Source organism: Acromyrmex echinatior, chromosome 13 (genome assembly GCF_024713525.1).
Source record: "Acromyrmex echinatior isolate Ae372 chromosome 13, ASM2471352v2, whole genome shotgun sequence".
Classification (NCBI taxonomy): Eukaryota; Metazoa; Arthropoda; class Insecta; order Hymenoptera; family Formicidae; genus Acromyrmex; species Acromyrmex echinatior.
In genome coordinates this window covers 9972674-9995996 of record NC_141864.1, presented here as the reverse complement: position 1 = coordinate 9995996, position 23323 = coordinate 9972674, and the positions used below count along the sequence as shown (strand labels likewise).

At 36.7% G+C, this 23323-nt stretch overlaps 2 long non-coding RNA genes across 2 annotated transcripts in view; one reads left to right on the top strand and one right to left on the bottom strand.

Moving 5' to 3' along the window:
• Positions 1–23323, bottom strand: part of LOC147907624 (uncharacterized) — a 155326-nt gene that overhangs the window by 96955 nt on the left and 35048 nt on the right. The gene's annotated exons all lie outside the window — the stretch shown is intronic.
• On the top strand, positions 1514–8048 carry LOC147907625 (uncharacterized). The gene is made up of 2 exons (XR_015547178.1): positions 1514–1916; positions 1978–8048. It is a non-coding gene; the product is annotated as an uncharacterized LOC147907625 (long non-coding RNA).

Genomic DNA, 23323 nt, shown 5'->3' with positions numbered 1-23323 from the left:
ATATACGCGTAAAATTGAAATTAGAGGAATTTGATTCGTGATGATGTCAAAAGAGAGATTTTATATAAGATAGGTACTTTAGCAATTTATCTATTACCGCACAACTACCGACTATTGCGCAACATTATTTTCAACGCTATTTTAGATTAAAAGATGATAATTATAATCCATAAGGAATTTCAAAATTGCTAGAGGAAAGTAATTTCGTCTTCAGATATCCGATAACAAATATCAAAGACGTAACAACATACATATCGAGGAACCAAGAGTTGTAAGTACTGACCAACGCCGTATCGCCGACCCTGAAAACACAAGGGACACGCCGCGAAGTAGGAAGACTTCTGCGGAACATGAAGATCTCTCGTGACTCCCCAGTGAACGATGTAGATATTTCTACGTACATATCCCGCGGGGTAATTACTATCGGCTGGAGAGGACCGCACAGCCCGAGAGATTTGCTGACTTATTATTTCTTAGTGATTTTCTGAATTGCACCGAGCACGAACGCGAGACGATGTCTTCGTGATGTAAACGAGATAATGGGCCTCGCTCGTGTACCCACGATGTAGACATAATGACGACGGTCTTAGAGGATTATAGTTCGTCCATATAACTCTCAACCATCCTCCCTTTGCTGCTACGTTCACCATGCTCCACCGATCTGATCTCTCAGCGATCCCTCACCGCGACCGGCTTAATTGACAATAATAAGAGACAAAACGGGAGCGGAAAAAGCTCGACGGTAATAATGCGGTGAGCTCGCGCGTTATAGTGATACATACACGTGACAAATCACGATGCGAATCCGAAAGCGATCAGTAAATAATATTCTCACATATAAAAAATAAGAGCATAAGAAACCACAGCACAAGTTATCGTTTGTGATATTTAATTATTATTACATTAATTAAAACATTAAACGTTTCGGCCACAATCTGGCCATCTTCAGTAATTCAATAATATTCTTAAAACGCAGAGTTACATCTAGTTGACATTAAATTCAACAGTCGAGAGTTGTAATTAAATAAACATGTTCTTTTGTATGTGAAGATGCTTCATGCAGTAATGTTACACCGTCAATTGTCATATCAAGAAAAGCCTTATCTTCTTACCTAGAATCAGCCTTATGTTCTTTAATCCGAGTTTTTAATTTCCTTTTGGTTTGGCCAACATAAGACGATTCACAGTTTAAGCAATTAATTTTATAAACTACTCCGCATTGGTCATCCTTAGGCAAAGAATCCTTTCCTGTCTTAATAAATGTATTCAATTTATTCATAGGTTTATAAGCTATATTAAAACCGTACACATGTGAAAGTTTTTTAAATTTTTCCGAAACTTTGCCCAAATATGGTATCGTGAAAAATTTTTTCGAAGTAACATTAGAGTCACATTCATTATTAATTTCTTTACGATTTTGATCTAAATTAGTTCTGTTTTCCAACGTTTTAATTCTATTATTTATTGTAGAAAATATAAACTTTAAAGGATAAACTCGGATTAAAGAACATAAGGCTGATATAAGAAAACCTTCTTCCGAAATTTCTGTGGTTTCACGTCACCGTATGAATGAGATGCATGAATTAGATTGGGATAATATAAGAATTTTAGATAGAGAACAATCTTTAGCGAAAAGAAGAATTTCGGAAATGATACATATAAAAAGACAAACAAGTGGTATCAATAAGCAAAGTGACACGGAAGGTTTGCCTGAGGTTTATTTTCCTCTTCTAAAAAAGGATGTCTCTTTCTGTTAATAAACAATTCTAGAACTTTCTAAAAATTTTGACTCAGATATATAAATAGTGGTAAAATATATGATAGGACAAATAACAACACATAATGTCACGACAAAATTCTAACTGTGTAAAAGAAATATTCGAGATTCATCGTTTGGTTTTTTTGCTGTAAAACAGGTAATGATTCTATTTCTTTATATTCCGACTAGAAGATTTTAATATATACAATTTTATTTAGAATCTGGAAATTCTTGTTCTACACTTTTCTTGATATGACAATTGACGGTGTAACATTACTGCATGAAGCATCTTCACATACAAAAGAACATGTTTATTTAATTACAACTCTCGACTGTTGAATTTAATGTCAACTAGATGTAACTCTGAAGAATATTATTGAATTACTGAAGATGGCCAGATTGTGGCCGAAACGTTTAATGTTTTAATTAATGTAATAATAATTAAATATCACAAACGATAACTTGTGCTGTGGTTTCTTATGCTCTTATTTTTTATATGTGTTAATATTAGAACCACGTTAGTTTCAAGATATTTTTTAAATAATATTCTGACATAAAACCGTCCATCTTGCTGCTAAAGATATTTTTGTTCGTAAAAGGAATGGGTATTGCTTAACAAAATGACATTATACAGTAATTACGGATTATTTTGACTTTATAATGTCAATTAATTGAAAGGCTAATATCAGTAAAAAAATTGTATTAAATGCGGCTTGCAAAAAATAAATTATTTGGCTTTTAATGAGCTTATGTAGCGCATAATTACCATATTTTATTGCAGTTTTGGTAAAACGAGTAAATTGATCGAAGTGAACTTTTGCACGAATATTTATTGAAATTTTATTAGGATATATAAGAAATTTGATGTAATGCCATTTCATTAAATTTGCAAATAAATACTAAAAAATGCGATTTTACATAAGAATTAAGACAGACAAAAAATTAAATAATTTAAACCGAGATATTTAATAAGAGAATTATGTTCAAATTTTCCACATATAATCAAACGTAACAATAAAATTTTTATATTTTTTATAATCTTTTTAATTGTGACACATATTTTACATTTAACATATTAAATGCGATATTTATTTCCTGGTGCTGCCAGAATTGAATGGAACTCAACAAGTATTTTTGTGCCTTTTCTTCTTTTTTTAAAGATAATTTTACGATAACGGTAAGAAAATTATCACAGATATAAGTGTCATAGATATAATGCAGATAGCTAAACAATGCTAGTTATCAATGTTATACTCTGAAAATACTCTGATAGGCATATAGAAAAGAATTCCTTTACACAAAATCACGAGATGTTGCAACATCGTTAACAGGGATCTACGTTTCGAGAGAACGTCGATTAGGGGTGGCGATGGCGGAGGGACACACGAAGCCGGGAAAAAGATAAGTACCTGTTGGAGCAAGGCTTTTCTCTTTGGTCCACCATTAGAGCAATTTTAACGTCTCCTCCGTTGGGGCGGCAAAAAATGCCAGTGAGTCGTTGCGCTAGACTGAAGAATGATCGGAGAGGCGCCAAACCTGGTTCGACTGCTCTCCCTCTCTTTCTTTCATTCTCTCGTTCTCTTTCCTTCTTTCCTTGTCTCCCTCTATCTCTATCCTCCGCTGTCCTGTCATCCCCTTCCCTCTCGCGATGACGACGTATTGTCCTTCTCACTCTAACACTTGAAAATAGAATCTCCCTCTTCGTCGTTCTAAACCTCTGTGCTCCTTTTTTTCACGGTTCCTTTTTTTCAGCTCGCTCCTCCAGGACTCGTTAGATTCACTCGGGGATTATGTTTCGTGCTATTATAGCTCTCAAGGAACACCCCCGCATATCCCTTCGTCCTTCCCCTTCCTCCCACCGCTTCTTCCTGCGTTCCTTCTGCGCTGTCGATGTTACTCCTCATCTTCGGCTATCGATTTATTGATCTTCTCTCGAAGAATCTTCGGCACGAGATAAGACATCTATCATGTCCGCAACTTACTTTTACGAAGACGAAAATATTCTCTCATAAGTGATACAATAATATTTATTAAGTCCACAGATTACGTTTATATTGCTGATCGTTATCGAACACTATTAAGACTTTGATGAGACTTAAAAAGTTTTTCTTACTTCCGATACGATCATACATGTATAATCACGTTCTCTTAATGTATAAATTAAATTAAATTTACATTGTTATTCCATAATGTACAATAATACATGGAAAGAATTATTTGTTGGAGTATTTAAAAATTTTATTAGATACAAACCTGAAAATAATTTCGTTGACCATCAAGATAATTATGTAAGAATCTCAAGCATGATAAGCAATACTGCAAAAAGTTTTGATATTTTTAGCAACCAGCTTGAGCGTTCTACATAATTATTTTTACGATCTAACAATATTATTTGCAAATCTGTATCTAGTTAAATTTTTAGATACTTCAGCAAAATCTCTCTCTCCGTATATATTTATTGTAGAATAAAATGCGAAAAATTAATTTTTATTTTCACCTTCCTCAAAATGTACGACTTTACAAGTTATCTTCGCTAAATCTGTTGTTTCATCGATAAACAAGTTTTCCTAGTCTATTCTTGGCATTCTTCGAGCAGATAGCTACGTCTTTCTTCGCGAACTATCTCCGAAGTACAATAAATTCCGGACATTTGTAGTTGACATTTGTAGTAACCGGCGGGATACGCACAGTCGTTCGCGAGGAAAGCGTTAATGTAGTATCAAAATCCGCATACGGACAACTTCGAGACGAGTACAGGCATTAATTTCGGCGACGTGCAACGGCACGGCGGCGCAAAAAGGAAATCGCGAGACGCCGGGATCTCCACGTGGGATCAGGTATATCCTGGCACAGGAGCTATCCGTCTCGGTCTCTCCGCTGAATGTTAGAAGATATATTATACTCGAAGAGGGTGGTAACACTTGTTTGATTCAATTCCAGGAACACGCTCGAAGGCGGCTGCTCAATTTTTCTTCCGCCGTGGAAGTTGCGACGCTGGCACTTATCACGTAGCCGAGTGTGTGTCCGTACACACATATATGTGTGCAGATACATATATTGTGCGCACAGTCTTGACGAATTTATATTTAAAAATTGTTGGCTAGAATTTCCGTAGGTGATATATATGATCATTTCCACGAAGAATATTCCACCGTAAAAACTTAATAGCGAAAAGATACATAAAAATTTATCTTAATATCTTTTATTCAAAATTATACTTTTTGCTTTATCAGAATTTATGTATTCATGCAACGACACTTGGTGTCATCTTTTAAATTTTTTTCATCAACACATTCATTTCCTAACGATCATCTTTTTGAATTGTTGCTTGATGTTAATTGAAAGCATTTTCCTTCCTTTTGTTCGTTCATTCTGTCACCTCGCAGATAATCACTTTATTTATAAAATAGGAGTAGCCTGAAATAAATAAAACGTAATTTCTGAACATACAATTGAAGAAACTATGGCTGTTTTGATGATACGATGCACACAGGTGGATGCAATAGGCCATCGAACCAACGATACAACCTGTTGCAATAAAATTCTCACATCTACCTGAGTAGAGAAACGGGGTAGATAGATGGAAGTTTCATCAGGATATTTGCCGCCGTTTCGTGGCGCATTGAGGATGTGAGGATGCTGAACGAGGAACTACCTGTAGAATTCATGTGATAAAAAACACAAGGCGGAAGGAATGGAAAAGAATGCGTTTATTCTGTTCTATTTAGAAATGTGCAAAACAGCATACGTCTTCCTTATATTAAAACTTCGATTCGTCACTTGGATTCGTAAATTATATCACATTATAATTAAACCATATCATTTAATATAAAAAATATAAAAATTTGTTTCTTTTATATAATAATAAATTATTCTTTTTATTAATTATATTAGTAGAATTAATATTATAGTTTTGCACAGAATCAGGATTCGTACAAATCAATGGTCAGCAATTCTCGTAAAAGGAAAATAAATAAAAGAAGAGACGAGAGAGATGGAATGAAAAACGTGCGGAGGCCACAAGAAAGTGTGGTAAAAGTTGTCGCGGTCGGGGCTCGCACGGGACTCATGGGCACGCGTTAGTCCCGATTATGTGCCGAAAAAGGACCTTTAGGAGGAAGAAACCCGGTGGAAGAGAGTGGGTAGAGGCCCGGGAAGGAAAGAAAGCGGAACGTGGCCGAGGAAGGAAGCCCCGGCTTTAATTCCTGCTATTATTGAAATACGCGACCGCCACGTGCCGAGGGACGACGGGGTTCTTCCTCTGCCCCCGTTCGATAGTCCCAACCACGAACTGCCCAGACGCCCTTTCGGCACCTCACGCGAAAAAGTACGATGCACCCGGGATGCAGCCGTCGGTTCCGACCACCGAGATCTCCCGCGATTCGTGAATCTCTCGTGCGAAGAGTAGCTTCACGTTCACCTCCATCCACGTTTTATTGCGTCCCAGGAAGTAGTGGATGAATCAGAAAGTAAAATCATTGCTCAGTGAGTCATTCGCTTATTCTAAACTGCTTTTCAGTGTGACAAGTTCTTGTTTCTCGTTTCTTTATTCTACAAATTCTATTTACATACAAATTGTTAATTTTAAATGATAAAAAAGAACAATCATATAACAGAGGGAGAAAGATAACATTTTAGAACATTTCTACTTTCACAATAATAGTGGGATATTTGTTTGAAATTTCCACGAATTCAATACAATGACATAAATAAAGAATTGAAGTTTAAGAATTGAAGTTACCTTTATGGTTTACATAAGTCCGATAATGACGGTAACAAAAAAACTCAGTATCGCGTTCAGCGCATTGCTGTGTAACAATAGATTAAGGGCTTTCTATAATAAGCTATTACCTAAATTTTAAGTTTCAAGATATAAGAAATTGAACAATCGCAATCGAATACGAGAAGAATAATCGACTACAATTGATCAATTTCTTGCGGTTTAAGACTTAAAGCTTGATAACGACTTATTGTAGAAAGCCCATTAGACTAACTTTATGTAAAACTCTAATTTTAGAATCTGTGAAAACATCATAATAAAATAAGATTTTCCTTAAAAAGAAAATATCCAAAATATGATAATATCCTAATAAATATTTTACACACAAATCCTTATATAATACATATTTCGTATATTCATTTAAGAATATTACAAAAAATATTTTATTACATAATCCTTAACTCTAGAATTGACAACCTATTGATAAATATCGATAAATGTCGTAATAAATCGACGTATTATTTAAGCGCGCATAGTAAAAGCATAGTCTTCAAGCCAGATAATAAAATCCTTAACAACACACATCTTGTAAATATTAATACGATCTGAAAATCATAGCCTCGAGTTAACAGCACATGCATTCCCACAACAACGTTTGATTCCCCGAGACAAGGTTTAACATAAACGTTAACGACGGCGTTTAGTTGCTCGTCTCTCGATAGCGGTTTGCAAAACCGCTAATAATAGCGCTTCGACCGGCTAAGTGTTAAAGATTTAGATCTCGCTCGTGCGTTTACGTCTAAATTCCATTTGGTACGATCGCACAATAAATACGCGCGTCCGCGAACGCGCCGGTGTTCCCCGGCGTTTCATTCGAGACACAAAATTGGCGAGATCACACGGCGATTGCGACGAAAATTATATGTACCGATCGCCGAGGCGAGTTAAGTACCTCGTACGCACTCGTTCTCGCATGCAAATGCGACAGATCGCCGATAAACATGGTAGCCCGGTGGCTCGCCGTCATAATATTGCGGTTATTATCGTGGCGGCTCGAAGCGCAATCTCACCTTGCGCAAACACCTGCGAGCGCGACGCCCGATGTTTCATTACGCGATGTGATTCATCGCGCCGGGGAAATACTGCACCGTAAGCCTCGTTCATTCATGAACATCACCGCATGCGTGTGTATACGTAGCTTCCGAAGCCCGTGATAATGCCGCGATTGTTAAAACCGTTTGCGGAAATTAATACGCGAGGTGGGACGGACTCTCGCTTGTCACGCCGCGAATTACAGGTAATTGCTTTCTTCGACGGTTTTGACGATGGTTTTATGATTTTTCAATATTTTATGATTAACGGCAGCGATCAAATGCATAGCCGGTAATAATAAATTAATTATGCAAAGTAAGGACGGAGGCAAAAAGAAAAAGAAAAAAAAAAAATAAGAGACAAAACGTGTTTAATATTTTTTTATACTGGATGATTGATGGCTCATTCAAATGCAAACTATTAATATGACTAATATTGCTATAATACAAATAATACAGTATAAGTAAAAAGGGAAAATCAGAGTTCTTGAAACATTTATATATCTGTCAAAAGAGTTCTTAGCAAAATAAAAAAAAAAAAGAAAAAAAAAAGAAAAGAACGTAGGATATAAGAAACTATCCTCCATCTTCTCAGATTTAATTTACATTATGCAAACGATCTCAGCGATATTTTCGTGATATCCGCCGATTCGCATCGCTGTTATTCCCATAATTAAACATTATAAGCCAATTAATAACTGAACGTGTCTGGACCAACCGCGGCTGGGAAACGCTCGCGTGTAATTACAGAGGAATGAATTATTCCACGTCGAACGTATTACTAGACGCATAATTCTCGGCGAATTTATAAATTTGATTAAAATCCAAACGCGCGGTGCAAGGCACGTCCTTCGCGAGTCGATGTTGCGACCGATATTCACGTGGATGCTGGAATTGTTGCAAAATAGCTTCGAGTGACAGCTACCGTTCGTATTGTACTTGATCGCAATTTTCGGATGTGTTTAAATTGATATGTCCCGCTCCCTATCATTACGCAACGATTTATCTAGACACAAATGTTAAATTGGCTCCAAATTGGAACGCGCTTCATGTTCTCTCTCGTTCGTCCATCACGGAGTTGTCACAAGTCCCCAAAATTTCGTAACTTTTCTCCGATGTCTAGACAAAACTTCACAATTTTTTCTGACATCTTTCGATAATATTTTGAAACTCTTTGTATTTTCGTCTTCATTTGGAAAACCATCAAATATTTTATTGAGAGTTGAAATTAATATAGCAATGTAAAGTACTAATTTCTGACATGTTTTGCATTTAATTGTTAAGTTGGTAGTATTCCAAAACTACACAAATATGATATATATACATTGAACAATTCTTTAAAGCCAAGAATTCTTATTGTTGTTAAACAATTTTGCAAAATTCCCTGATTTTTCCTTGATATCCGATTTTGTGGCTTATTTAGCTACGTCGACTCACCTGGGACCAAACGTGGGCGAACGTGAGAGATCCAGCAGCCTGTAAATCCAACGGGCTTTTCGGGAGGTGCAAAAGCTCGACGCGCAAACATCTGTCTCATTACGTGGGATTCATTACGCCAGGACGCGCGATGTCACATCGTCGTTGTCGCAACGTTCGCTCATGAATAATAACGGCGCCGACACCGTAAACGGCACTTTATGATGTATCAGTTAATAGTCTTCTCTCTTGCTCTCTCTTGCTCTCTCTCTCTCTCTCTGTCTCCGTCTCTTGTAAAAGGTCCAGCTCTCAGCACTCTCACAGGCGACGGCGGCGACGGCGGCGACGTCGGCGGCGACCGCCGGCGCCCGTATATTTTATTCATGAACCACACGCGGAACACCACCGCGATTAGGCGGGATACCCGTGAAATCGGTTACTCGACGTAATCCGGCGACGACATATTTATACCCCGAGAGAGATGAGAGGCCTCTCGTCCTCGTTTATTCGATCAATCTCAGCCGCGACACGTTCGAGTGCGATTAAGTTTAACGAGTTTACTTAAGTCGGTTGTTGCTGATTGTGAATTTTACAGATCGGTCTTCGTCTTGGTATGAGCGGTCAGAGCAAAAGAATTTCAAGAGACAACTTAGTGCCGACGTTAACAGAACAAGATATTTAATCAGACATGTATTCGACGTGGTTCTCAGAAACTCTCTCTTTCTATCGTCCCTATTATTCCCTTTTCATTGAAACGATACTATTATCTCGTAAAATACTTTCCGATATTTTAGTATAAAGAAAGTATTGAATCGTGCATCGCTAACTCGTGAATCGTCCAAGATCAGGTTCCATAAATCATTAAACCATTCGCGTAATTGAAATTCGTCAGTAATCGTCGATAAACAGCGCGATAAATCAGTGAGGATCCGATGTACAGAGTTACGTTATGACTGTAATTCCCAACAATGTCCTTTTAATTGGCAGCTCGGAAGTCGCTGCATTGACGTGCCGTTGATAAATCGCCAGCAGATAGCTGATATTTCGTTATCAAGGAGGGATTCGCCAACGCGAATAACAATAATTAATATTCGCCACGACATAAATGGCCGCGGACCCCCGGAATCGTTTAATTGTTGTGCCACGTAAAATGAATGCTTGCGAACGCGAGCGTGGAACTGGAAGGATAAGGTAAATACCCCGACATCCCGCTATCATTATATTGCCGGTCAGTACTGTTATTATCTTCACGATAACATGTAATGAATGAGAGAAAACGACCATACTATTATCGATAATTTCCCCTCAGGTGCATCGCATCCTTAATGTCCTTGCTTAGGCAGTTTTCTAATATCCACGCGAGCAATCCGGCCGTTCTCAGAGCGCGTCCCGGGAAATAAGATTATCTTAATTATGAGATTACGGCTTTGCGATCTTCTCTTCTTGAGAGAATACGCGCTGTTTCTTTCTCAGCCGACCACATTACGGCAGACCCGTGATCAGCTGATAAGCCACTAATATCACATTTTGACAAATCCGGAAAGTTTAGCTGTTTCGAACCGACAACATTCCGTAATCGATGATAGATATTGATACGAAAAAGTCGTAATTCAACGTTATCATAGATTGAAGGACATAAATCCGTGTTTAGCGTTGCAGTGGGCTTATACGCGGTATTTACTCAGAAAATATTCTAAAGTACTTTCATAATAATATTTAATTACGTTAATATTTAACGTAAAATTAATTTAATTAAAGTCCTCGTTAAATCTAAGTGTTTCATTTTTGCCGAAATTCTGTTTTGATGTATAAGAAAGGTAAAATAGAGAGAATAAACTGAGAGTAGCAGTTAAATATAACTTTCTGTAATTCCTACAGTCAATTTACAGGAAGTAGCCCGGATTTGTAATCTTAAGAGAAATCCTGGGATTTCTTACGAAGCCTGTATAAGTCCCTGGCGCCAGATTTCGTCTATTCTAGCGCGGATAAAAGAAGAAAGCTTGACGAGAGAGACTGAAAGGGTTGCGAAGGATAACGGGATAATTTCGCTTCTTCTCACGCGCTCCCTTGAATTCGGAACCTCTTTACTGTCTAACGGGTATCTTTCAGATAGTATAGGGGAGACTGCATAAAGAAGAAGTCGACGAAGCGAGGCTTCACGGCGTTCAAATGGAGTGAAACTCGAACTCAATGGAGGTGGATCGGCCTCCTCTTGGTCGAATCACTCATTTCCCAGGATGATCCAAGGCAGTTCAGCCCTGTATTTAGTTACGCAGTCTTTAACAGCGAAGTAATTCACCGTTACCTTTTGAAATGAATATTTCTTCATCGTCGGAAAAAGATTGTACTTCCAATTGAGAAAATTCCTCAATGATTTTTTTAAACATAATTTTTGCCGAGGAATGCTGCCATTTTTAATCTGATACTTCATCATAATTAACAGAATTTTCTTTGTAATCTTATATCTTTGTAATCTAACATTCTCTTGTTGCATTCCAACTGCGGAAAAAAAATAGATAGTAGAGTTTCAACTTTGAGCTCAGATAACTTTGAATTTTTACACGCTTGGATTTCAATGATATCTAGAATGTATGACATCAAAAAAACAAATTCCAGGTATTTATCAATTAACAAAATAAGAATACTCTTAAATAAAAGTTGATAAATCTGCAGTTTTATGTGCCTATTTATCCAACTGCTTTAGAATATTTGAAAGCTACGAGCAGCTATTATATCGTTTATCTCTCTTTAAAAATATATACAACTGTATTCTTCGAAAACATCCATTCCACAAAGCAATCTCAAAGTTATCTTATCTTAATCATAGTTATTGTCGTAAACTTATGATTATTTGTAGATACTCCAAATATATGTAGATATGCGATTAAAACAAGAAAAGATATACGGATTAAGATATACGGTCATTGAATCGAAGCTGATAAATCGGTTTGTGACTCTACATAGAAGTTTAACATCGTTTATTCGACACAGCTCGGACGTTTTAACGACCGGAAATCACAGCCATGTTCTCACCATGCTTCCTCATCCTAGGGTTCAATCTCTCTTTCTTTCTCTCTCGCTCCGCTGCTTTTCTTCCTCTTCCACTTTCGCACGAATGTACTCACGACGGGCGTCTCCGTTTCTCTCGCTGTGATACGAAAAGTCCGCGTAGCGGAGCGGTGAATCTCCAGCGCGTTCCTGCGGTTCGTCATTATAGACGGTGACTCAGAGAGCGAAACCAGTTTTCGTCGCGTCGTGAACCTCCTTTTTCTGAGCCACGCGGTTTGTGACGTTACGTTTTAATGCTCTAAAGTGAGGAATCCCGGCGTACGAAAAATTCGTATGTGAAACTCGAGCTGACAAAGTCAAGAAACGCGTAGGAGAGCGTTTACACGTGACACATAGTATTGTTAAACATTTTTAGTTATCTCGTAGTCCTCTACTTTTTAATGAGCGAACGTACTTTTCGAAATCTTTGGAGTGAAATCTAACTCTAATGCGTCGTCTACAATACGCAGAGTAAGAAGAAAAGAGTAAGAAATGAACCAATCAATCACACTCGGTTATTCTTCTCACATTCGACTGTGATTGATCAATTTCTTCACTCTTACTTCTTACTTCATGTATCGTAGACGACGCATGAAGAGACGAAGAATAACAATCGAGCCAATGTTGAAAAAGAGTGGCTCAACTGTCAATTTCTAAGAGTGAGATTTCACTTCGAAGATATTAGAGAGTAATTCAGTATTACCGTAGTGTTAATGCTAATCTAACGGAATTTCCCTATTTAATATGAAATTCCACTTTAACGTGAAGTTTAAGCGTTAGAAACATTTAATATTGCAGGCTAAATCGTTAAGTATCCAAAGTTGCATTATCGAAACGTTAATTTTTGGCTCAATTACAGAGCTATTAAACTGAAGATTAAGACAGTAAGTTAATCTTCTATCAAATTTTCATTAAGAAGGATCGACGTCGCAACTTTAAAATGTAAATTTGTAACGATCCAAACGACGGATTTCGGATTTTGTGTACGAAGTCAGCGATAGCATTTGTAATCACGGATGGAATTTCATCTTTAAAATGAGAAGCTGTCACCGTATCGCCGATAAAAGAATTTGGACCAGCCCGAATAAAATTCGGAATTTATCGCGTGATCGCGAGACTTTACGACTGCGAGAAAATATTACGCGTAAGAGTAGCTTCGGATTCTCTCTTTACGGCGTGGATCGGAATTCTTACCGCGTGTATTCCGCGTGCACGGGAAAGCAGTGTCGCGATTAATATAACGGGGAGAGCGGCTTAGAGTTGCACATTCGCCGTGGCGGATATTATCGTCTTAAATGCAAATATAATTTCGCATAAGGAGCATCGTTATTTCTCGACCTTTAGCCGAGACGACGCGGCGCGCCGTGGTGGCCGCGGGTTCTTATAGGAGCACTTTCTTCTTAATTTCTATCGTCTCCTTTGTTCCTCTCGATTAAAGTCACGACATTTTATCGCCCAGAGCAGCAAGATACTTTCGGGCACTCTAAGATTATACGGCACCGTAATTCGACTCAAGAAACTTTTTATTATCGCCGAGTATTAAATTATTGAAGAGTCCAATTACGAAATCAATTTTCAGAGTCTTTTTTTAGTATGACGTTTTTTCTACATAATTATTGAGGATTTAAAAAGTTCTTTTGTGAAACATTATAAAAGTAATAATATGTATTCACATATCATAATTAATATTCAAATTGCAGGGTAACGTTTTCTCGAGATTTAGCTTGGCTGTATAATTTAAATGTCAATATAAAAGATTAAAATGTGAACATTACCGAGTTTACTTTTATTATTGTTTATTCGAACTGATATTTATTATGCGATTATGAAACATTTTTGACACTTTGCTCTCTCTCTCTCTCTCGTTAATTTTTGGTATTGTTGATTTTCAATAGTTATTTTTAAATTTTCTTTTTTCACTGTGAACTTTGATTTCAATTTCTGCGTCAAGTTACTTTATCAATCGTTATTTTGTTTAGCGATCGAGAGGATGCTTTCTTAGAGCACTGAATAAATAGCGATACCTATCTCTCTCTCTCTCTCTCTCTCCTTCCTTTTAGTTAATTAGAATAAAATTTGCGGGCAATTTGCAACCGTAGCCTGCGAACATTTCAGGCACCCAACGGTCATAGTTCGTGACACGCACGCGGGTTAAGGGTTAATCCAGGAACGCGCTCGCACTCGCACGCAATGCACAGTCGGATTGCTTATTAGTTAAAAACGACAACCCTCATAACTCAGCGCCCTCGTAATACGTCAAACGTCGAGAAGCGCCGGTAGTTCGCGGGGCTCGCTCCATTAATAATCTAACGCTCGGTCGGCCGAAGCTAATGACTTTTCTCGAACTTCGGACGTTAACTCCGGCGCATCGATTATTATTTAGCGCGTACAACGCCGCGCTCGCACCATCGCCTGCTCGATTCAACGTTACAAGCGCGGCTACATCGCGTCGCGAGCGGTGCGAGCAAACGATAAAATTATATTGCCCGATAAATTTCGCGCTCCGCTTCCCAGAAAAGCTCTCGTATTAATGGCGACTCGAGGAACCCGAGCTCCTTCCGAGCGGAACCAGACTCGGCTTTAGCCCCGGTTTACACGATGCTTTTTTACTAGCGGCTAGAGAATTAGTAGCCAGAGAAAAAGTGGCTCGGGGCATACACCTTGTCCGAAAAACCAGGCTAGTTTATTAGCGCGCTAAATTACGCGATGCGTTTTTAACCAGTAATTAGTGTGCGGTGATATTTTTTTTTTGTTTTTTTTTTGGAGGGGGGGGGAGGAATAATAAGTCGGGTAAAACTTTGGTGAAGCTTTGTTGAAGTCGAAATACGAAAAGCTAAAGAATTTATTACATGTATATTATCTCTTATAAAATATCGTTAAATTATAAACATATATATGAATCACAACATTTTACAAAAGATTGGAGAAACTTTCATACCCCAGATAATAGGATTTAAATTTCTACTTAAAACTCTTAAGTGATACCTTGAGAATGAAGATCACCCTCAAGGTTGTAAACTGTGTCACAATGGCTCATTCATAATAATTTACGTAACTTTATTCAACTAAAATTTGTCTACTACTCTATGTCTTTATATTGTCAAAAGCTTTGTGAATAAAATAAGATTCTATAATGAATGGTTTAGCAAAGATTGCAAATATAGTAGTTTCTATCTCAATTAAACTTTGAATTATAATTTTATTTGATATACATACTAAAAAATATTAACTCAAATTTTGTAAAAAAAAAGACGAAAAGAGAAAGAGAGAGAGAGAGAGAGAGAGATCCTTTCTCTTTTTTTTCTTGCAGGTAACACAATACCTTTGCGGTGATTTTTCGCGTCTCCGGCAAGCGTATTAAATCCACGCCAAGCGTATCGCTCGATGTCTTTATTAATGAACCGGTGCGACCGAGCCGCCACGGCTGGAAAAGCAGGACTCGCCGGGGGACTAAAAATCTGAATCGACGCTGATTGGGAGAACCCGTGTTTCTCCGGCTCCGGCCCGGCGAACTCGGCATCGTCCGAAAAATCCGGCGCGATGAATAGGCGTTCCAGGAACGTGTTTCGACTCGCGGTGTGCCCCGCGATCGCCGAAGAATAGCCGGCCCCGAGAAAAGAATTAACGTGCCGCGGGGAATAGATCGTGATCGCCGGCGTCGCAGAATAATTCGCCGCTCGACGCTGGTTTCCCTTTCCCTCGGCTCCGTGAAATACAGGTTCTAACCCTTTGCTCAGCATCCCGAATACCCGTGTACGTTCATTCGCAACGTAAAGCAGTAAAATATTATTGTATACTTTCGATTTGTAAGCAACATTTGTAGGCACAGTGCTCCGAAAGCATTCTTTATTACAAGCTTATATTTTTTCTATAAATAATAAATTTTTCTAATGTTTAGAGAGATCGTGAGAAATATCGAAATGTTTAGCTCACGTTGTGCTTTAGTCTAGGACAACAACAAAGAATAGTGCTTACTTCTTCTTTTAAATCATGTTCAAAGAGTTTTCGTTTTTCTTTGTTGTCGAACTGCTTAATAGCTTGTTTTTATGTGTATGCGCCAGAATATATAAGGACCATAAATTAGTGTCGTCTCGACTCATAGAAATAATGTCCATGCTTCCGTACACGCATATATACTTTCATACACATACTTTCATACATGCACGTAGTATATAGAAATGAATGTGTTTTTAACAATATAATTGAAAGATGTAGTCGATATATCGTTGTGTTTTTTTAAGAAGATAGTAAAATTGAGCTAAATAGAACCTGTTTGTATAAGATAAAATGTTTAGTTAAATATTTTACAATACATTAAAGAATTTATTCCACATGTATCTCGTTTGAATGAATATCAGTTTTTTTTTTTATCTTAAAAGTTCGTTTATTATACGATAAATAATTTAAAAATTAATACATTATCGTCTTACTTAGAATTAATCAGGATATTTTGCATTAAGGCGTGATGCTAATAAAAAGATTACGCAGGAGTCCTTAATGATTTTGGCAATTCAAAAGTATATCGGATAATTAAATGACTTTACAAGTCGATTCAACTCTGAATTTGAATGGCGATGCTGTCATGTGTATACACTGTGAATCACTGTGCGTGAGAGTATGCGTAATGTGGTGTATAAAATGTATAGCATGGATAAAAAGAACGGAGGAAGAAATAAGAAACACGTTTTCGTGTCGGATGAAGAATTAGAAGAAGAGACGCGAGTGTTGGAGAAAGTGAGAAAAAAGATGGCGATCGTGGCAACGTCGGTGCATGAAACTGCAAATCTTTCGGATTCCGATGGACCGGTATGCATCACCATCGGCCTACGGGAAGAACCTTCCCCTAAGTTCGGACCTAAATATGAAATATGAGTTAATATCAGAGTCGACGCGGGGCTATTCGATGTAAATGCTGTGACGACGCGATCGCGATATCGAAACGTATCGGGGGTGAAAGACGAATCGAGTTTCGTCTGAACTCGAAGCGAAATATTTTGCGAAAAAAAATCCGATTTAATCGGTGCATAATTCCATTTTTTAAATCAACTTAACTTGAACTCTTCAGAATCGCTCAGAAATTAATCATTGTTGTTAAATTCATAACGACAAATTAGAGATACCTAATTTGTTATTTTTAATCATTTCTACACTAAGAAACAAATCCTATGGATTCAATTAAAGTTTATATTACGGGCTGTCACTAACATAAGTAATTAATTCATGTATATTTTTATTGGCATAAAGGCCTTGGAATAATAATTTATGCCTTTATGTCAATAAAAATATACATGAATCACTTAGGTTAGTGACAGATAATATAGATTTTAATTGAATCAACAGCATTTTTTTCTCAGTGTGTGGACTGTTTCTATATTCAATCTGGCATTAATTTAGCAAAAACGGTAAAAACGGTGACGTTAAAAAATTTAATTAAAAAAATGTGTTAAATTTTTACTCAAATTTAATTTATTATTATTGTTACTAAAATAATAAAATTATTTGACTTAAATTATTTGAACTTGGTTTAACTTGATCTAAATTTTGATACCTTAATATTTAAATAATGAAAATATCAAGATATGAAATTATTTCCATCTTTTAGAATCCATCTAATTCCAAGAAGTCTTAATCGTGTACGAAGATGTAAATTCCGTCGGTTTAATCGGAAAAGGTGCGGTGCAGTTTCTGCAATTCATGAGAATTCGATGTGACACTTCCGTGGAGAAGGGACCGTGTCCTCCTCGTCCTTTCGATTTGGTCGCGCATGATTGAACGACTTTTCGGGGACCACAATATGAAGCGAGATTAGAGAGGAAAAGAACGGTGCGTGCGTGCGTGCGTGCGTGCGTGCGTGCGGAAGAGAATAAAGAGGAAACCGGGGAAAGGGGGTGGTAAAAACAAGATGAAGAAGAAGACGAAGGCGGCGCTAAAAAGAAAAGTCGGTGCACGAATTGAGACGCAATTTGATCCACGCTACGAAGCACCAGCTGAAGTTGGTAGTCCTCGAGCTCACTTGACGTGAATGAGATGACAGGCATTGTCCGACATATTCTCATGTACTCGCGCTCTTGCTCTCTCTTTGATCGCATGTATAATGCGTTTCCCGCGTGCACGCGGCGCCTTTCTGGACTTCCCCTCTCTCCTTGTCGTTTATTTCCAGAGAGGAACTCATTCAACGTTCATTCCTTAAGCTCGACATCGATTACAGCATGTCCCGAGATGTACCATTCGTGACGAATCGATGCCGAGCAGTTGATTTCAAATAAGACATACGATCTTTAGTACATGACGTTTTTATATTTATAATAATCAGGGTTGTTACAGAAAATAAATTTTAGAATTCCTTGACTTTTTCAGGTTTTCCAGATAAAAATTGGAAAACCTGAAAAAGTCTTTTCAATATAAAGTATGAATTTTAACACATTTAAAGTCAAGAGTTGTAAAAAAGCTAATCCTATATTATTAAAAATGCAAAAAAAGGCTTAATAACGTACTAAAATTTTGGGTGCAAATTTAAGCCAACAAAAAATAAATTAGTATTGGAAAAAAGAATGCAATTACGAAAAAGAACAAATAAAAATAAATGAACTAAATAAAATGTAAATTTTAATTATTTTATTAAAATCGTTTAAAGTGTGCAAGTTTTGAACATATTTTATTATAAATGTCAGATATAATATTAAAAAATTATAACAATTATCTGGAATAGGAGCAGTTTAAAGAAATTGTGAGCAAATTTCAAAATTCCAGACTTTTTTACATGACTTTTTCCCTGACTTTTTCCATGATCAATATTAATTTCCCTGACTTTCCCCGGTTTTCCCAGTTTTGGTCTGTGATTAATTATACTCTGAATAATTAAAATTATAAGCTTATATATGAACAATATAAGAAAATCGCGACTTCAAATCAATATTTAAGTACATTTTTGAAAGTTCACTCGTTTACATCCCTCTGAAGTAATAAAACAATGTAACATATAGAAATACTTTCCTAAGATTTCCTTTCTTAATAAAAGGTCCATCCCAAAAATGCTGAAAAATGTGACGTATGGCAGTTCTGAATTTTTCCCCTAAACATTATGAAATCTATACCTACCTACCTACCTATTTAAGACTTTCTGTTGTTGAGAAATTCTTAGTTTGCTTCATAGCATAGTGCTGAAAGCATCGACTTTAAGAGATTTTTATAGTGCGTATAATCTGTGCTAAAACGATTTTTTGTGGAATAGAAATGCAAAATAGACTGATATCAAAAAACAACAAGTGTGTGTGTGTTTCCCTTTGAGTAAGTCTGTTTAACTGACGAAGTTTTTTTTTGAGAGATAATGCTTAAAGAAATTTTTACATATATATTGCATCTTAAACTTTTAAAGTGACCTTAAAATTTAATTTAAGAAAAATTAAAAAAACTAAATCCAATGACGATGTCACTAGATCGAGTCACGATCTTCATTTCAGGCTCAAATCGAATCTCAGGTTGAATCACGATAAATATCCTTAATTTTAGTTTTATTTTAAAACATAAGAGCATTTTTTAGAAAATAAAAAAATCTTCTCTTTAATTTTTTTAAGATTATTTTAAAACTTAGCTTTAAAATTCTTACATTACTTTAGATAAATTAACTTTTACTTTAGCTTACCTTATCTCAAAATTTCTTAAGTAAACTTTTAATTAGCTTAAAAAATAACTTAATCTTATTAAAGTAAATTTTCTCAAGCATATCTGAAAGATCACAATCCCAAAGTCAAATCAATTAACAGAAATAATCCTATCTTCAGTCAAAGCGAATCTTAGTGTTTAATATTTTATAAAAAAATTTGTATAAAAACATTAACATTTATGGAATATCTTATACTATATAAAAGTGAAATAAATTGTTATAAAAATTTTCATAATAGTGAATTTTCATAATCACTCGTTAGGTTGAGCACAACTGCAGTCGGAGAACGTCCTTAATAATACTAAATACAAATTTTTGCAAATATGTCATTTCAGTTTTATAAATTACGCACTGATGAGGTTTGTCAGATTTGAAACGCATAATATTAATAATTAAAGCTGAAATTAATATCTCAAATTACATCGTCCATTTTAATATTGAAGCCAATAAGTATCTTAAAAACCTAAGTAATTTATTATGAAAAATATTACCTCAGCCAGAAATTAAAATTGGCGAAATAGAATATTTTTGTTAATTAATTTATCCTCGTCAGTCTAATTTCAATTTATAATTATTTATATACACGTTCTAAAGTCAAAATAAAGAAAAAAATATTTTTAAAAGTAATTTTGTTGAAATCTAAAAGTAGACACATAATCGTAATCTGAAAAATTTCAGTTAGATACAATAACGTCGAATCTATTAAGGAGTACAAGTGCACTGATATCGTGTCTTTACAAATGAAAGCTTGGAGCTACTCAGGTAAACTATATAATAATAACTATTCGAATAATAACTATTTCGAAACATACATCGCACAGATCGAAAATATCATTCTTTGTTTCACAATTATTACAATTTACGTACGCGTGTACGATGGTAACGCAAAATTAACGAGATCGTAAACGTTCGCTCTTAAATTTCTGAACGGCCGAGCAGTACTATCGGTATCGGTGAAGGTGCTAATGGAACTTGCTTAACGAATCAGCGTACGTGGTCACGTCAACGATCTATACGAGGTCTCCGATTATCGGGGCGCAATTACGTTTACGCGTCTTTAATCGCGAGCCTTCGGGACGAGAGGGAGTCTTCGCGCGGCGGCCAGATGAAGACGTTCCCGCGGTGCGAACAATAAAAATGTCATTGCCGCGGCGCCGTAAACGCCGCCAGATGCAGCGCTAAAATTACTAACGGCACTCCCCGTTCTCCGTTTCGCGTTATTACCGTACGTTTACGACGTACCTTACACCGCCCGCCGCCGTCCGCAACAGGTTGCAACAGGCCGTCGCCGCCGCCGCCGTCGCCGCTGCATTCACCGTCGCGCGCGCACCCGATAAGTCGCGCTTTGTGAAACGGAGCGATTCCCGCGGAAATGGGATCATTTCAGCGTCTCGCTTTCCGTTCGTCCTGTCAGAACATACCATCGCGGTCACGGTCACCGCAAACGCCACGTCGGATTAATGTATCGGCTTGGTGGAACTCGAACGAACACAGCTGTCGACGCTCTCCAATATTTTGCATAGCGGGAAGATGTGTTGGAATTCTTTAATCTAACAAAATCGTTATTTTTTATAATATTATTACTCTTTCTAAATAAAATAAATGTATGTTTATTGTGTCGGAGCATAAACGATTTTCTTACATAATTAAAAGAACGTGAATGCCAGAGTATTGATTTTTTTTATAGATAAAATGAAATTGTGAAAATTAAATTAAATTAAATTAAATTGCCTGTGAAAAAAAGGGACAAAGTAAACTTTAGGTGAAAGACTAATTAGGTTGAAAGAGAGTTAACGGAAAAATCGATTTTGAAAAGAATTAAGGATGATTTTGATGCAACAATAGAACACGTCAAATAAATTACTTTCGACGTTTCCAGACTAGAAATTTTCCTCGCAAAAAATTACTGGCTCTAGAGGATCAAATCTAGAAGATCGAGAAAATCGTCTGGAGATTGTGAAGAATGACACGGCAGAAATTTATCGTCTAGCAAACTGCGCAGTTTTCTAAAGATTTCGAATGATGTGTGTCCAGGTTAGTTATAGAAATACGACGCGGGTGGTAAGGGATTTCGCAGCGTTCCTGTCTATTGTATATTGCGAGCAGCATGAAAACTCGCCATCGTAATAGCAACGAAACTGCAGAATCGTCTTAACTATAAGAAATAAATAATAATGAATAATAATAGTAAATGTAAAATTTCATTAAAAAATTTCTAAAAACAAAAATAGTCCGAGAAATGTATAATCCCCTGCAATATATAATAGAAAAAAATCGCAATAAATAAAAGAAATAAGAATAATAATAAATAATCCAAACACGAGTTCAAGTTGCTTTTTTAGAAACGCACGTGCGTTTGTTATTACAAATTGAATAATCGTGACTGATTCAAAGGTTATTTAAAGAAAGACAAATATCACGTTTGTCAATGAATCTTACATTGTGATATGTATTGCGATTTTTAGATATTTGAATACTAAAAATTTATGCGCGGGAATGCAGTTCTTCGGTTGCAAGCCAAAAAAGGATATTTTGGAGTTTAGCTTAACTGCATAATGCACCGCATAATAATCCGATGCGATTAGAGTTGATAATTTTTAAAAATTACCGCAAATTTCTACGACTCGCCTGTAGTTACAACGTGAGCCCCGTTACAACGTCGTGCATTCTTGCATCACAACAAAATATTTGCTTTTTCGGCGCGCCCTGTTTGTATAGGTGCTCGCAGGCTCCTCCAAGGTCCTCGCTTCTTTCTTTCGGTTCTCCTCGCCTCTCTTTTCGTTTCGGTAGATCTTTCATCTCCTTTTCTTCGGCTGGAGGGATTTACTATCCCAACCAAAAACGTTCGCTCAAAACAACATGTGACGAATACGCATCGCTTGTGTGCACAGAAAGTGCGTGCTTATGAACGTTCCCAAGACCGCGCCTCAGAATTTTATTTTACTAGACCAACTGGCGACAATAAAACGCCATGACGGACAGTAAAACAGTAAGATAGTAAGATAGTAAAGCTACAGTGAACGCGCACTCATCAGTTTTCAGTTTTGTCGTGTAGGAGATGACATATTTTTACCATCTGTAGCGATGGTATATCAAAATGATGAAAATTAATGTTTTTCAGAAAAAGAAAGAAAAAAAGAGAAATCACTTGACACGTGTAAATGATGAACGTTATACATGGAAATTACAAGGGAACTTTTACAAAATAAAGTAATAATTATATTATGTTATATTAGGTGTAGTAAAAAGAAATCCATTATTTTTCCAATAAATGTAAATTTATATTATTCTCGACGCTGTGTACTCTTCAATATCGCAAGTTCATCAATGTTTTGTGGCAGTGACGCTTTGGAAGATTTGCATGGACGTATTGCGAGCATTTACATCGATCTGTTAAGTCAATGCGAATTGCAAACTTTCGAATTCATATTGCGACAAATAATTACGCGTAACCGCCGATAATCGCTAATTGCCCACAATAATGGCGGCTTGTCTCGCAACGTCGAAGCCCCTGTGCTGGAAATCAAGTCATTCGCGTTGCATTACGATCGCATTATGATTACCCCCGTGGTAATTTGCGAGCAGCGTAATGCCTCCTCATGCCTCCGTTGCGTTTTGCAACTCAG